Genomic DNA, 17,895 nt, shown 5'->3' on the forward strand with positions numbered 1-17,895 from the left:
ATGAGTTACGAGGCAGTAGTAGCCTCCGCTGGTGGAGACGACGCCGTCTTGGCAAAGTCATTTGTCATTGCAGCCGAAGGCGATGCGTTGGCTTGGTATTCTATGCTCAAACTAAGCACAGTCTATTCTTGGGAAAACCTCCGGGACAAGATATTAGCAAATTTCAAGGGGCTAACAACATAGTCGCTGACTTTCACAGATCTGTTCCAGTGCAAGCAAATGCAAGGAGAGACACTACACGACTACTTCTGGAAATTCGTGCAACTAAAGGCGAAGGCACCAGACGTCCTAGACGAGATCGCCATCGAAGCAGCGATCAAAGGCCTCCGAATCGGGCCATTCGCAGCATACCTAGCAAGAAAGAAACCAACTTCCATACATCAGTTGTATGATGAGTTCGAGAAATACTACAGATCAGACAATGACCTCTGGAAAAGGCTGGAGGAGCAGGGTCAAAACAGACAGCAAAACAACAGCAAAAACTCCCAGAAAAGCTATACGAACCAGAATGCATCAAATCAGAAACCAGGCCAGGGGCAAGTGCTCAGCATCGAGGGTCAACCTTACCCCGAACAAGGGCAACTGGCAGCGCCAGCAGGTCCGGAGACCCGGACCAGGAACCAAGGTCGGCAAGGTTACCAAGGCAAAAACTGGAACAAAAACCACAACCAGAAACAACGTAGACCATATTGCGTTTTTCACGGCGAAAGCGTAGGGCACAGCACCAAAGATTGTCCGGAGACAAAAGAGACACAGGAAAGGATGAAGAACAAATACACTGCCCAACCTCCGACACAGCAGAGCGCAAGAGAGGTCAACACCACCTACACAAATGTCCACCAGCAGTACTGCCCAACGTACCCAGCGCTAAACGCAAACCAAATACATCCCTCCACACTGGCCTCTGCCTATTACCCAAACTTCCTACCAGCATGGCGGTCAGCGCCTTCGTAGCAGCCTCCGGCGGGTAACTACAGGTCAAAGGCAAGCCTGACCTACATAAACCCAAAACCTCCCCACATAACCTACCTCGAAACAAACCCACCGCCACAAAACCAAAGCAGGTTTGAGCCTCCACCGCAACAGCAGCACATGCAGTAACTGCCTCCGCCGCCACCTCACAACCAACCAACAACACCAAAAAATGAGCCAAACCCAGAAAACCAAGTCAACCCCCATGGACCGCTACCCGCAATAGGCATGATACTACCAATCACCAGAGGATCATCAATGGAGTTTCAAACGAAAAAGCAGAAAAAGGATCACCTCCGCCTGGTAAACAACGTAGCAGTCCAAGGCCCAGCAAAATACACAGATTGGTCCAGAGTCCCAATCACCTTCACAGAAGAAGATCTCCAGCTAGAAAGCTACCCTCACACAGACGCAATGGTAATCAAGACCAACATAGCAGCATGGGAGATAAGCAGAGTACTGATTGACACTGGCAGTTCAGCAGATATCATCTTCGCAAATACCTTCGATCAAATGAAGCTCAACAGAAATCAACTAAAGCCCTCCGAATCCCCTTTGATAGGATTCGAAGGCAAGCAGATACAAGCATTAAGAAAAATCTCACTCCCAGTGTCGTTTGGAACCCAAGCAAATACTAGAACCAAGTACATAACCTTCGACGTCGTCAATTTGTATGGACTAATTAGGTTTAAAAGTTTCGTCTCGCGATTTCTAGGTGCTGTAGCACTTTCGTTTAGGTACTGTAGCACTTTCGTTTTTATTCGGTAATTAGTGTCTAATTATGGACTAATTAGGTTTAAAAGTTTCGTCTCGCGATTTCTCGTCCAACTGTGCAATTAGTTTTTTTTTTCGTCTACATTTAGTTCTCCATGCATGTGCCGCAAGATTCGATGTGATGGGTACTGCGTAAAATTTTTTGGTTTTTGGGGTGAACTAAACGGGGCCTAACATTTGATTCTACATGGAAGCAGTGACCATGTAATTGTGCCACTGGTGCTGGCCGGACTCACCTGCTTCTGGTAGGTGCTTCTTTCATGCTCTCAGGAATTCTTCATTTTTAATTGTCTATATACTACTCCTGATAGAGATTGGACTGTAAGCTTATTTTTGAGATAGATTGGACTGTAAGCTGTGAAGCACCTGATTACTGGACGGTGGAATTACTTCTTGTCTCCATTTATTGGTCCAATAATTGATATTTTTCCTAGAACAAATGGTATTGTTCATCGAGCATATTTAGTCAGTTCTGAACTTTTGATCCAGTTCTCCTGTCCATCTTATCATGTGTCATTGCAAGGGACTGCTTATACAAGGTGAAGGTGAGGCTTGCAGGCTGTTGTGTGCAGCATACACTGCTGTGAGTCTGTGCTACTGATCCATCTTTGCAAACTTGGGAGGCTAGAAAAGGGAGCTCGACCATTTCTTGAACACATGGTGTTTCATGACACAGAAGTTAGTAATACCCCTACCACTTTGGAAACTATTAGAGACTTGTGTGTTATAATGTATGGACTTCATGTAAGGATGAATGATGAATGCACTTGTAATATTCTTATAGATATGTTAATGTCAATATAATGGTTGGGCTCAATAACAAAATGTCTATATGCATGTCATCATGTGTCAACTGAGTATAGCGATTGGAATACTAGAATATATTGATTACTGCAATTTTTTTATTGCCAATATAGATTTCCTTGGGGGCTATCCCTCAAGGAAATCATAATTAACTTGGCAGTTAACGACAGTCAAGGAAAACTATAATTTCCTTGGAGGTGAAGAGCAGCCAAGGAAACAATAATTACCTTGGTGCTCTAGAGTGTTTCCTTGGAGGTTGTCAACCCTCAAGAAAATTAATTTACATGGCGGCTGTCGACCCTCAAGAAAACTTCTTTCCTCGGCGGTTGCAACATTTCCTTGGCCCTTCAGCAAATTAAGTCTGGTCGTAGTTTCCATGGCGGCTAGCCTCCAAGGAAATCATCCTTGAGTGCCAAAAGCACCAAGGAAACTAATTTTCCTTACCTTCTATTCTTGAGTACGTTTGCTTAACGGTTTAACCCATTTCCTTGATGGTTTTTGGCACTCAAGATAATTTAGGATTCTGGTAGTGCATGTGGAATTGGAAAAACTTGATTCCAATTCCAAATTCCAAGCTTGAATATGTACATCCAAACGAGGTGTAACATTCTTGTCATGAGATGGAACATTTTGATTGTTTGTGTGAAGCTAGGATATTTCTCCTAATCTCCAAATATTGTTCTTTTAAACCTGGAACATCCTTCTCTCGATTCTCGAACCTAAATATTTTCTTGTGAAGTCAAAATAATTTTCTAGTAAAGCTAGAACATTGTCTTTCTAATATGGAACATTTATTTCTACTTAAGCTTGAACATTTTCTTATGAAGCTGCCTAGGCATCTACCTTATCTTATTCATTCTTTTCTCCCTTTTCCCTTGAAATATGCTAATCTTTATATTTACTTTGTTTTTTTTGGATTTGTTCTTCCTGCCGAACATCATTAGTGCTTTTCTCTTGAGCTAATATTTTCTTCCAACGGTATCGAGCTCCGTATACAATTTTTTCTTTTAGTCTCAACTACAATATTGCATAATAATTACTCTCTGTGTTTCAAATTATAAATTGTTTTAGCTTTTGTAATTACATAAGATTTTGCTATATATCCAAACATAATGTATATCTTAGTGCATAGCATGGAAAAGCTAAAACGATTTATAAGTTAGAAAGGAGGAAGTACATAATGAGACCACACATCTACACACCAATAAATTGGAAACTGAATTCAATTACTGATCGGTGCTGCACAAACATGTGGCATAGTTTTTTCTTCTTTAGCATTTTATTACTCTAGTACAATATAACTTGCTTGGTGCTACTGACACCAAACAAAACAGAGACGAAACTCAACCAAAGCAAACAAAATGACAAACATGACAAGTGGGCGCACTAGAAAGCGTAGTCTGTATGTGACAAGTAGCAGCGGCATATTTTATTCAGTAGGATTCTGCCACGAGTGCAGAAAGTCCAAGCCGCAACCAGAGATGATGTTGACTGCTGACACGGCGACCAGCAGCCACATCTCGCCGGCCGCTTTTTTGGCTCGCCGGCTTCATGCCCGGCGGCGTCCACCAGCATGCGCGACGACGCCGCGAGTCACGAGCAGAATCCCCAGGTTAAACGCGACGCATAGCGCAAGCGGCAGTAAGTACATCCCCGCCGGCTGAGCCTCGGCAGTCGCGGCGACGGCGACCGCGACGGAGCCGATGCAGAGGCCGATCATCGGAGCATCCATTCTCTGCGCTGAGACGTGAGTGTGGCACCGACCGACCTGCTCATCGTAAATACCATTTCCGTGAATGAAATGAAATGTTTCTTCTTGTAAAAAGTAACTGTAGCTGCTTGCCATAATAGGAGTGCATCAATCTAGAAATACCAACAGCAACACGTTTCCATTTTTTTTTTCGGAGAGGAAGGGAAACAAGATTTCCTTTCAGAATTGGATGTGAGGAAACTGAGGATGTCGTCAAGCCGGAGATTCAAGAGAGCAGAGATCATACCTTTCCTGGTTGCTTTCCTTTTAGTGAATAAAATATGCCGCTGATTATAAATATCCACGACGACTGAGACGCTGGAAAGGACATTTGCAGCAATGGCGATGTGCGGTGGACGTGGACGCGGTGCGGGCCTCGTCGTTTGTGATGTGTGCTGGTATCAACGCGTCCCCGTGACGTGGTGCGGTCGACACACAGTTCAAAATCATGCGGACTTTTATTTTCACCGGCTAAAGTTTCGTACGTTAGACACGTGTATAGACTATTAAATATGGAGTAGAGGGTAGCTCTATGCTACAGATAAGTGCTGGCTAAAGTTTCGTACGTCTAGATACGTGTATAGAGTACTAAATATAGAGTAGAGCGTAGCTCTATGCTATAGATAAGTGCTGCTGGTTGAAGCCTTGGTTTACAGTTTTTTTTAGTCTATCTACTCAACAACTATGTGTTTTATAAAGTTTCAACATATGATTTTTTTTGCACCATAGAATTAAGATCCAACAGCCTCCATTCTCCTTCTACCTTCAGTCTTCTTCTACCTTCAGACAACCATAAATCACAAAATCATAGATCCACAGATAAAAAAATATATTTTTTTTTCTATAAAAGAACAATTTACAAATCGCAGAGGAAGAGATACCTGCAGCCGGATCCGTCATGTGTGTACAGCGCCATCTGCGCGACGCCGAAAACGAAGCCCAGCACGTTGGGAGCCGCCACGAACACGTCCTTCTTCAGCGCGCCGTACGCGAACCAGATCACGGCGCTGAGCACCACGAAGGAGAGCGAGATGGGCATGAACTCCACGCTCTTGGGGTCTGTCGAAAATTTTGACAAAATGACACTGTAGTATTTTTATTGTTATTTAATAATTAGTGTGTAATCATAGTCTAAATAGACTTAAAAGATTCGTCTCGTGGAGTCTAATTAGACTTAAAAGATTCGTCTCGTGGATTTTGTCTAAACTATGTAATTAGTTTTATTTTTTATTTATATTTAATACTTCATGCATGCGTCCAAAAATTCGATGTGACGGAAAATCTTGAAAAATTTAACGTTTTGGAGGGCAACTAAACAGGCCCTTGGTCCGGATCACTTGCCGCTGCAAGCAGTACAAGTAGGGGCCTGTTTAGTTCCCCAGAATCAAAGTTTGGCACTATGCAAAAAGAAGATTCCCCATCACATCAAACTTGCGGTACATGCATGGAGTACTAAATGTAGACGAAATCAAAAACTAATTACACAGTTTGGTTGTACTTTGCGAGACGAATCTTTTGAGCCTAACTAGTCACTGTTTGGACAATAATTCACAAACACAAACGAAACGCTACAGTATAGCTACAGCGCAACATCACTGTACAAATGCAGAATCGGCGGTGAACTAAACAAGGGCTAGGTAGCGAATGCCATGATTAATTTCAAACCATGCACGGCTGGCTGGTACGGTGGTGTTAATTTAACTGACTATACAACACACGAGGGCACGTGGCGAGACCGACCTGAGGAGCGAGCTCGCCGGAGCCGGTGATCACCGGTGAAAAAAGAGAGAAAAAATCCATGTGTTTTTTTCTCTTAAAACATATGTGTGTTGTATAGCATTTCTGTAAATATAAACTAAAAATAATTAATTTCATAGATTGAGACTAATTTACGAGATAAATTTATTAAGTCTAATTAGTCCATGACTTGACAATGTTGTGCTATAGTAAACATGTGCTAATGATGGATTAATTAGGCTTAACAAATTCTTCTCGTGGATTACTGAGGATTAATTAGGCGAGGCACATTTTTAATCACCTCAACTTCTTTTGCGTTTGCCTTTTTTTGAATCGTTCAGTGGGAGTAGTAGACCAGGTACGTTAATTATATCTAGCACAACGATTAGTTCCAGTGCCCCCTTTCTTTTTCATTTTTGGTTCTATTATTGATTGATAAATTCACCTGTTTGGTACGTCTCCTGCTACAGTTTTACTGACTCATAGAGTCATAGGAGCTTCTGAAGTTACAAAAAAATTGCTTTCCAGGCTTCCAGATTATTTTAGCAAGAAAGAGTTGATTTATAAAATGGAGACAGAGCCATCAAGAGCTGTGCGAAACAAAGCTTTAATTTGTTGATGGCAATATGGCATCAAAGTCTTAGAAGACAATGAGAAGGAGTCGCATTTTCTTGTGAAAGTGAAGGCAATTGCTTGGTACATTTCTTGGAATGACATTTTGATGATATCGACTGGCAGTGGCAGCTACGAGGTGGACACGGAACAACCCGGTGTCCGGTGTGTGGATGGAAAGCGTTTCGTCGTGTCGTCGCCATTTTATTGTCAATTGAGAAAGTTGCTTTCTGAAAGAGGGAACAAAAGACTCTGGCTGCATGCCGAACCAATGTCCATATTCGTCGTCAAAATCAAGCACTGACAGCCAGGAGTACTCGAATTTGACCTGCAGCGTCGTGGATATTTATAGGTGAAAAAAAACCCACCAGCAGAGCTCGCCTCGAGACGGACTTTTTCTTTTTTTTCCCCTTTTCAGCTTTTCTGATCTGACTCGGATGAAATTGAGTGTCGTACATGGAAACTTTTCGCCTTGAGACGGACTTTTTCTTCCCCCCCCCCCCCCCCCCCCCCCCCTTCGGCTTTTCGGCTTTTCTGATCTGACTCAGATGAAATTGAGTGTCGGAAACTTTTCGTTATTCCTACTACGCGTTTTCTATTGATTTACCTTCCTGGTAAAGCTACTACAGGCTGATTAGTTGCCAAGCTATACCCAGTTTCAAAAAAAAAAAGTTTAATTTGTTTAACTTTTCAAAAATGGTAGGTTAGGCTAGTCGTCAACCAAATTCCCTATAGTGCAAAAAAAAAAAACGTGCTTAGATACCTACGTGATCCTTAGAGCTGTCGTAGTGTGTGCCATTAAATTTGATGCTTCGAATATTAAATCAAAGCAATGCCTCAATTTGATTTCGGCTGTAGAGCACAATGTTAAAAAAAGGCGACCATAAGACAATGGCTGTATTTTTAGAATGGGCCACAAACATTGTGAGTCACACATTCGCCCCACAAAGTTTCCATTCGTGGTTGTAGTGGCCTAGCTGCAAATTTTTTGTGGCCCAACGTCTTTGAACCCGCCAAGCCCGTTGGGCAAGAGACAAAGCTCGCAAGAACCCGCAAGATCCGCAACAACTGCATCTCCTGAACCCTACCGCTATCGCGCCGTCACGGTACGGTGGCGTCCGGCGTCGCCCTCCTCCGCTCGCCGTTGAGGAAGGCCGATTTTACGTCCAGATAATGGATGCGCCAGTCTTTTGCTGCTGCCAAAGCCAATAGCAGTCGGACAGACTCCATGCGCGCTACCGGCGCAAAGACTTCCTCGAAGTCGATGCCCTTGCGCTGTACAAAGCCTCGGGCGACGAGGCGCGCCTTGTGCTTGACAATGGCGTCGTGCTCGTCCCGCTTGACCTTGTATGCCCACTTTAGGCCGATCGGATGGCATCCTGGAGGTGGATCGACGAGCTCCCAAGTCTCGTTTTCCTTGATCGCCTTCATCTCCTTCAGCATCGCCCGTCGCCGATATCCATCGCGCTTGGCTAGCGCGAACGTGGGTGGGTCCTCTGCACTAACGAGAAGCAGCTCTGGGTCATTGAGCAGTCGCCCCGCTAGTCCTGAGGTCCCTTGCCGCCAATGATGTCGTCCAGCCTGCGCAACCGTACCTCCTCACCTTCGTGGAAGGCATCCACGAACTCAGTGATATCACTTGGAGGTGAGGCGAACTCGATCGGCGTCGATGGAGTTCTCTGTTTCGCCGGAGTGATCGGCACAACACCTGGAGTGCTCGGCACCCCTGCTACAGTGCTCAGCACTACTCCTGGACTGTTCGTCACCACTCCTGTAGTGCTCGACACCACTGTAGGAGTGCTCAGCCTCAGTCTTGGAGTGGTGGGCACCACTATAAGACCTCTTGGCTCCGCTACGGGAGTGTTCGACACCCATCCTGAAGTGGTCGCCACTACTGCAGGACCTCCCAACATCACTCCTGGAGCGCTCGGCACCCCTCCTGGAGTGCTCCGCACCTCCCTAGGAGTGCTCGGCTCTATTGCTGGAGTGCTCGGCACCCCTCCCAGAGTGCTCGGCACCTCTTTCCCAGCGTCTCCACCACCGTGGATGACCAAGTGCTCGACGACGAAGGTCCTGGTGAACCCTCCAGCTTCCCCCATGCTCGGACTGTTCCAATCCCAAGCCACCTTATCATCGAACACGACGTCGCACGAGACAAGCACCTTGTCTCCACGTGGGTCGTAGAGCCGGTCCTCCTTGAAACCCTCCGCGTATCCTAGGAACACCATTGGTGTGCTCCTATCCTCTAGCTTGGTGAGGATCGGATTTGTCTTCCTGACGTGGTCGATACAGCCAAATGTCCGGAGGAAGGACATGCTCGGCTTGCGCCCATACCAAGCTTCGAACGACGTCTTGCCCTTTAGGGCCTTGGTGGGCGTGCGGTTGAGGATGAACACTGCCGTGGTCACCGCCTCACCCCAGAACCTTGCCGGCATGCTCTTGGCCTTCATCATGGATCAAGCCATGCCGACCACCGTCTGGTTCCTCCGCTCCACCAAACCATTCTGTTGTGGCGAGTACGACGCGGTGTGGTGTCGCACCACACACTACAAGGTTTTACCCCTGATGCAACGGCCTAAAAGCGTTGCAATATACTAAAAATGGTTGCGAAAGACAAAATTGCAACGGAAAATTTTTGTTGGCAGGCGTTGCCATAGTAACCATGGGGAAAGGTTTGCCCAACGACTCTCTTTGGTGTTGCAATAGATTTTCCCCTATTGCAACACCAGAAATACCTATTGCCATGAACCCAAAGTGTGGCAATAGGTGCACTAGCAACGATATTTGGTGTTGCAATAGACCTTATTGCCACGCATCAATAGCATTGCAATAGATGGACCCTCTATTGCCACGCTATCTCAGTGGTTGCTATAGGTGGAACCATCTATTGCCACGATAAATATTTGGTTGCTAGAGGTAGCCTCTCTATTGCAACGATCAATACTGGTTGCTATAGGTGGAACCGTCTATTGCCACGATAAATATTTGGTTGCTAGAGGTAGCCTCTCTATTGCAACACTAAACATTGTGGTTGCTATAGGTGCATCCGTCTATTTCCATGGTAAATGTTTGGTTGCTAGAGATTGCCTCTCTATTGCAACGATCAATACTGGTTGCTATTGTTGGACCCTCTATTGCCACGCTAACTATTGGGTTGCTACAGTTTGGAGACTCTATTGCAACGCCCACTATTCCGTTGGTATGATGTTTTTTGCAACACTGTTTGTTTGTTGCTATATCATATATTGCAACGCCAAATTATTTTGTCGATAGTCCATATTGCAGTGCTTTGTTTGCTTCAAACAATAATTGCATGCCGAACAATATATGATGAAAGAAGCATTTAGACATCCATTAATCCAAAATATGCTTTGTTCGTACAACTCATTAATGAAACCACATCTAATGTCAAACTTAGTTGATAACACACGCACAACAACTAAAACACATAAGGTATCTGACGCACAGTAGCTACTTTGAACAGTTCAAAATATAATAAGCTATGTGTAGTACTTTAGCAAAAGTTGGCTTGACTTTGAACGTCCATCAGTTGTGCGCTCCACTCAAACTCTATCTTGCTCCTGAAACAATCATTAACATTGGTATATTCAGCAAACATAAACTTAGTATTCAGCTAAGTATCATTTCACTTTACAATAACAAGAACTAGCCAACTAAATCTGATTCAGAAATATTCACAGGTAGTGGAGTCAAAAATCATCTGTGCTTTGCCAGCTTGTTGATTCCTTTTGGATAATGCTCGTTTCTTAGCCGCAGCATCCCTCAGTGCTTTAGTAGTAGTAAAACTAACTGTCGTATCCCCTCCTTTATTTTGGCCAGTTTGAGTCTTATTCGTAGCACTATTTCTAGTTGTGCGACCATTACTTGTACCTGCCGCTGTTGTAGCTACGAGTTGTGTTTGTGGTGGGATGCTATCTTGGTTTTCCTGCAAATCAATAGATGGAGGGAAAATTATGCCTCATACTAAGGACTATCACATGACAACATTAAACACTCTTCAGTTCTCAAACTACCTGCTGATGTGATATTTCTTCACTTTATGTATTTACATTTTCTTCATCCATGTTTGTTGTAGCAGCAACCTCTGCATTTTGTCCCCCATCTTGTTAGCCTGCATTTCAATTTTGGTCAGAAAAATCATGAGTGGAGTTTGAAACTACGAAAATGATGCATGGCTTATAGCTGACTATTACCTGTTGTATTGATGCTTGTACATGTGTTGCTTGCATCATTGCCATAAACTCTTGCCTAAGAGCTTCTCTATCGACCTCCCTTGCCTTTATCATTTCTTCCATCTGACGCCTATGTTCTTCCCTTTTGGCTTTCCTTTCAGCCTCTTGAGATTCTAATCTCTCTTGTAGCTTTGAAAATGCTTCAACTAGTGCTGATTCCTGACGCACTTGGTACTGGTAATCCTCAGACAGTAGTTGCCTTCTAGTTGGGTATTTTGCCAAGTATCCATTAGCATAGATCTTGGTTGATTTGCAGTTTCTTGTTTCCTGGTAGGCTGACTAGAAAATCTAATTTTGCTCCACATCTGAGATGATGAGTGCTTCTCCATCTGTTTTCCTCTTCGAAATTTTGCTGCATGCATTATCCTAACAAAGGAGGACAGTTGAAGTAGTTAATTGAAAATGATTTTGTAAGCGGTCACTTTGCATCAGTTAATAAGGTTTGTACAAACTGTTATATACTCACATAGACATCCCTAGATTCTTGGCTTGTCCATTGCCCATTCTTACTGTGCGTGATCATGAAAAGCTCCAAATCATTTGGCTCATCACCAGTTATTGGGTCCCTCTAATTAGGCAAGAATGTAACAAATTAGCGATATTTCAAAAGGTAAGAAAGCATGGTCATGTGCTTCTGAAGTTATTACCTTCTCAAAGCTACACTGAGAAAAAGTCTTTGATCCTGCCCGATGGTGTACCTTTACATTTTGCCAATTCCGAGAATTCTTGCAACTAACCCTCTGCACAAGGAGTTGATTATAAAAAAATATTGCAATGTACCGAAACATAGCCTTTATTTCATCAAGTGCAAATGGCAAGAATAAAGTAAAGGTCATCAAACCTGAAAATTTGTCTTGCCAAAATACAAAACTAGATAGTGCCATTCAACAATGTCCAACTTTTCTCGCTTATGTCTCATTCTCTCCTCATAGGTGGTGTACGCCCTGTATGTAGCACTAAATGTTGCTCACCATCCTTTGTAACGCTTATTGGCGATGGTCCATATCTTTTTCCTGTTTTCTTCATTATTCTCAATGTCCCACTTATGTTGTTCAACATATAAAACATAAATTCTAGATCACTTCTTAAATACTTTGGTAACAAAACTGTGTATGCTAGCAAAAACAAATCAGAAACTTACCATCATATAAGATACTATTGAATTTTTGACATCTCGGTGGATATCCTTCCATGTTCTCACCACAATGAGTGGTGCTTTTTTTCCTTGTGTACACTACTATTTCATCAGTAAATGTGCGTGCGTTCTCACCTACAGCTCCTCCACGTCTAGAGAATTGGACTTTAAGCTTCTGACTGCCCTGCTTGGATCTCTTGTGGCTGGCTGCCAATCCTTTCACAGTACCTCGTGCCTTCCTCTTTTTGGGAGTCTTGTCCATTGAAACAATATACAGTGCAAGAGATTAAACAAAATCATTTACATAGGGAGAACTGAACTAAACATCAAAATAAAATCACAATAAGCATCACTTACTATCTCCCTGTGTTTTCTCACACCGAGCATGTGATGGCTGGTTCAGAGGTGGTGTTGGATTGCTATCTTGACTTGAATTTAGTAAATCTATCTGATTTGTAGGGCTGTCATATGCACATGTAGACAATAGGTCACAAGTGTAAACTATAAATGTATTGCGAAGGACTAATAATAAGTTGGTTGACATTTTGGGAAAAGAAGGTATATATTACTAATTTGATCTAGTTGTCCTTGCTCCCTTAACCATTCTTTGTAAGTCTTGACTGTGTCATCCCTGTATATATCTTCAAAATCTGCGAAAGCTATGCTGCTATTAGTGATTTAGCCATTGCAATATAATATAATATAACAATTCATAATAGGGCAGCAACATAACTTACCCATGCCTTGGCCCTATCTATGCATATTATTAAGCCACACCTTGTAATCATCAAGTGACTCATCTATGGAATGTTCACTATTTGATGCCACAGTTCTTGGCAATTTAATGGGTGTTATGTCCACTGTTCGCTCTGTTATTTGATCCCTTGACAATACTAATCTGACCTCCCTCTCCTCTGCATTACTTGATATCATTGCATTTGCATCGACATCATATTCGATCTCGTTTAGTGTTGCTATAGAGTTACCACTTCTCCTCTTATAGTACAAGTAGTCCCTGGTACCATACCCCAAATTTGATTTCATTGTTATTAAGTTACCAAACGTGAGCTCGTCCCTGGCTATTGTATACTGAGCAAATTGTTGTCCCCCGGTGCCCCCTTGCAAGTGAAAGAAACAGTCCATGTTTGTTCCGAGCAGTCACATAATGTAATGAGAAACATAAGCACACCCTAAACAATATTTAAAGAAGGAACAGCTTGAAAATGACAAACAATAATGTGTCCTTCATTTTATTGAAGCATCTTACTACCGTTTATTGAAGGATCTCACTATTATTGAAGTAATTTGTTGAATTCTAAATCATTGCAGTAGCATCCAGGCAGACATTGTGTCGTTACCTGTCGTTGTCCTGAGTGGAACGCCGGAGGTTTTCTTGTGATTGGCTGCCATCACCTCCATCTTCATCGTCAGGAGGTGTCGCCCTGGGTCTGGACAATGAAGCAGGTGTTGGCGTGTTGAACGCAAATGACGTCGATTGAGTCTCCATTGATGCAATCTACAGTCCAGCTACATTGAACCACACAGGTACATGCATTACTCTTTCGTAAGTGAAAAGTGAATAGATCAATGGCCCTAGGGTTGCCATAACTCTAACAAAGAGGAAGTCCGGGAGTCCTTGAGGCTTGAGCACCGGCGGTGAGAAGGCACGTCGCGGCGGCCTCCGGGTGCGGGCTATCCTGCACTGGTGCCCCTCCAATGACGACGTAATGGCGAAGACAAGCGGCGGCGGTGGGTGTAGATTGGGAACCGAGTTGGAGGAGGGGAAGGAAAGAATTGGAGGAGATAGGGAGGATAATGAGGAAGTGGGGAGGTTAAGATTCGTTTTGTTCGCATAATGGGCGAGGTATTAGGCGGTAAATGGCTGCATGCGGGCGCCAAGCCAATTTTTGGCAAAAATTACAAAAAAATAAGTGGAAAAGGGTGGAGAACAAGGATCGAACCTGGAACGTCGATTTATATCACTGTCGCAGACACCATTGAGTTACTGGTTGTTTTGTTTCACTTCTTGCTTGTCAACATTATTATTCATAGTTTTGGGCTAGTGTGCCATTGACATGAGGGACCCACTTATCGGCGCTGGGTTCATATGCTGTTCTAGTTCGGTTCATGGTGTTTATCTTTTTTATTTTGATTCATTGTAAAAACGTTAAACGTGTTTAGATTTTGCATTTGTTGTCCAAATCAGGTGATTCTTTTTTCCAATTTCTCAGAAAACTTTTTTCCTTTCACGTGGTTTTATTTGCATTGTGTTACTCGACCCCTTGTATTAACATTTTGTCATTTGCTTTATTATTTATGTACTCTACAATGAACAGACCTTTTTCGAATGTGTCCAAGGTACCAGGGGCTTATGAATAGGCAAGTTGGAATCTTGTTTGATCAAATGTGTATCATATAGGTGTATCATATATATGGCATATCATATAGGTGTATAATGTTCAATTTTTACCTTCTTTGCCTTGAGGTGATTTCATGTGGGAGCTAAGACAATGTTTTAGTGCAAATTGGTAATCGATCTCCTCAAGGACAGGATTTATCGCACAAACCATCTTTTTGCAGTGTGACATCTTTACCTAGGTTTGGGTTCATGACACCAAGATACACTTATCTTTGTATTTGTATTTGTGATAAACCAAGCTAGTGATATACACTCACCTTTGTATTTGTGATAGCATCCACTCATGCACATTGTGTTAGGACTTAAGAAAATATATATTGGAATTGTATAAACCTAAATTGGCAAAAAATTAGGACTAAAAAACTTGTAAATTAAAAATGAAGGAATATAAATTGAAAGAAAATGCAAAAAATGTGTTGCATCCCTGAATCGAACCGAAGCCTACAAGTTCTAGAGCTGCGGACAAACCATTGAGCTATCACCTGATTTCGGTAAGTTTCAAGGAATTTATTCCTTTGAGTGATTACCTGTCCCTACTTTGCGCGTAGGCCCTTCAACTCCCCAGCCACACTGGTCGCGCGGTTCCCATGAAGAGCCACCATTTTACCTAGTCCTTCGACTGGTCACGGCCCTTCAGTTCCCCACGAAGAGACGCCGCGTTTACCCAGGAGTCCATTGGCTGCTCGCGCCGGTTCCCAACGCAGGCGCTCCATCTTTCGAGGGGTGCGAGTTAATGCACCGTCAGTTCCACCCACCCACACGCCTATATAAGCCTGCCCCCCATGCACTGTCAGCCGCCATTGCATCACCACACGTCAAGAAGCCAAGCACCCTTCCCATGCACACCTCGTAGCACTGGAAGCAGGGGGATGACATATGCGGCAGCACCGGCAGTAATTAGTAGCACTAGTGATTTACTGGTGCTGAAAAAAACCGTGTCGTCGAATCCTTTGTTTGATCATCGTCACCTTGGGTTGATACTTGCATTGTATGACCTCCTTTTATTTGCTTTCATATTCCATGTTGCATTGTATGACCTCATTTTGCTTACATCGTCCCTTGGATTGGTACTGTATGTGGCGATGCATCTTGGTCGTTGTCACGAAGACCATAGTATATGATATGCTAGGTACGAAAGCATGCGAAAGCTATCTTCATAATTAAGACTGATCTGTCATGTCCACCATCTTCACAACAAACAAGAAGCGTGCCCACATATAATCCTACGGTACTTTCCTCTTACTCCTCGACTACAAAGATTATATATGATAGAGAGCACATCATCACAAATGCGATGGCATAAGGAAGAATTGGTCGATGATGGCAAAATGCATCACCCTGCTGACTCGAAGGCATGGAAGCATGTGGATAACAAGTATGGTTGGTTTGCAAAGGAAGCTCGTAATATTAGGCTGGGTCTTGCTTCTGATGGCTTCAACCCCTTTGGCATGCAAAATGTTACATACACCACATGGCCTGTTATCCTCATCCCTTACAATTTGCCTCCTTGGTTGTTTGAGAAACAGCCTTATTGGATTATGTCGATGTTGATTCCTAGTCCAAAATCTCCTGGAATAAATATTGATGTATATTTGAGGCCCCTCATTGATGAGCTGAAGGATCTTTGGGAAAAGGGAATTGATACATGGGATGACTAGGTAAAGAAGAATTTTAAACTACATGCTATTCTGCTTTGGACAATTAATGACTTTCCTGTATATGCGATGCTTTCTGGTTGGAGCACAAAAGGCAAATTTGCATGTCCATACTGCCACAAGGATACAGATTATTTGTGGTTGAGATTTGGAAAAAAGCACTGCTACATGTGACATCGTCGTTTTTTGTCGTCGGACCATCCTTGGCGCATGAACAAGATGAGCTTCAACAATGAGGTGGAAACCAGGGAGGCTCCAATACCACTGTCTGGTCAACAGGTATTGGACCAGTATGAAACTTTTGATCAAGTGATATTCGAAAAGGCGACATCAAAAAAGAGGAAGCGTGACAAAGATAAAAGATGGCACAATTGGAGGAAGAAGAGTATTTTTTTGAGCTCCCTTGCTAGTCTTCTTTACTCATAAGGCATAATTTGGACGTGATGCACATTGAGAAAAACATATGCGAGAGCATATTGGGTACTTTGCTTGAAATTGAAGGTAAATGTAAGGACAACAAGAAGACCTGACTTGACATGAAACAGCTAGGGATAAGGCAAGATCAGCACCCTGTCATTGACAATGATAATTATACCTTGCCACCAGCCTTGTACTTTTAGATAAGGCTGACAAGAAAAGTTTATGCCAATTTCTACATGGAGCAAAGATGCCTGATGGGTTTAGCTCCAATATAAGGAGATGTGTTGACGCAAATGCCTGTAAGATGTTTAGACTGAAAACACATGACTACCATATTATTCTACAGAAATTGTTACCCTTAGTCGTCAGAAAGATTTTGCCTGAAGAAGTTGTCATGCCATTGATTCAGCTTAGTAGGTTCTTCGATGCACTTTGTTCGAAGGAGCTGGTGGAAGAAGATCTTGACAAACTTAGCAGTTCAATTAAAGAGACTCTTTGCTGGCTTGAGATGGTATTCCCACCTGCATTTTTTGATATCATGATTCATTTGCCGGTTCATCTAGCTGAAGAGGCTAAACTTGGAGGGCCCGTGTGTTATAGATGGATGTATCCAGTTGAGAGGTATCTACGTACTGTTAAAGGCTATATGAGAAACAAGGCGCACCCATAAGGTTCACTAGCCGAGGGATACATAGTCGAGGAGTGCCTTACATTTTGCTCTAGATTCTTGGATGTCGACACCAAGCTGAATCGCGCTGATCGTCATGAAAGTACAACTATGAATGAGCCGCCATCTGGTCTGAGCGTATTTGGAGAAATGGATTATAAGAGGAGAGGACAGACTACCAAGATATTTGGTGCAGATGAGGTTTGGAAGATGAGTCACTACGTAATTAGTAACTGCGATGAAGCCAGACTAAGGGTCGAGTAAGTTGCAATATACCATCATTAATTACTCTACTTTTTGTTTCTGGCATCAACTAATTAATTAATTGGCTATTTCGATGCAGCGAGCACATGGAAGAACTAAAAAAATAGTATAAGGAATCTTAATAAACGACACGAGGAGCACTTTGTAAGGTGGTTCGAGGGCAAGGTTAGTTCTATTTTTTTAATTTTTTTATTCCATGTGATGGTTAGAACGATGTACTTATTAACTGGCATTTGTTTTCAAACTGTGTTTGCAGATCACCAAACTATACGAGAAAGGTGAAGCAAGTGAACTTATGTATGCCCTTTTTCAAGGACTAGACCATCGAGCTCGTGTGTTCAATAGATGCTACATCAATAAGTGGCTATTTTGAACGACTACCATTGAGAGAAACCTCGTGACACAAAACAGTGGTGTGCTTGTGAGGGGTGAT

At 43.0% G+C, this 17,895-nt stretch overlaps 1 pseudogene; it reads right to left on the minus strand.

The window, feature by feature from the left end:
• Window positions 1–10,334: 10,334 nt before the first annotated feature.
• On the minus strand, window positions 10,335–13,180 carry LOC136499530 (uncharacterized; annotated as a pseudogene).
• Between the last annotated feature and the right edge of the window lie 4,715 nt (window positions 13,181–17,895).

This window comes from Miscanthus floridulus, chromosome 13 (genome assembly GCF_019320115.1).
Source record: "Miscanthus floridulus cultivar M001 chromosome 13, ASM1932011v1, whole genome shotgun sequence".
Classification (NCBI taxonomy): domain Eukaryota; kingdom Viridiplantae; phylum Streptophyta; class Magnoliopsida; order Poales; family Poaceae; genus Miscanthus; species Miscanthus floridulus.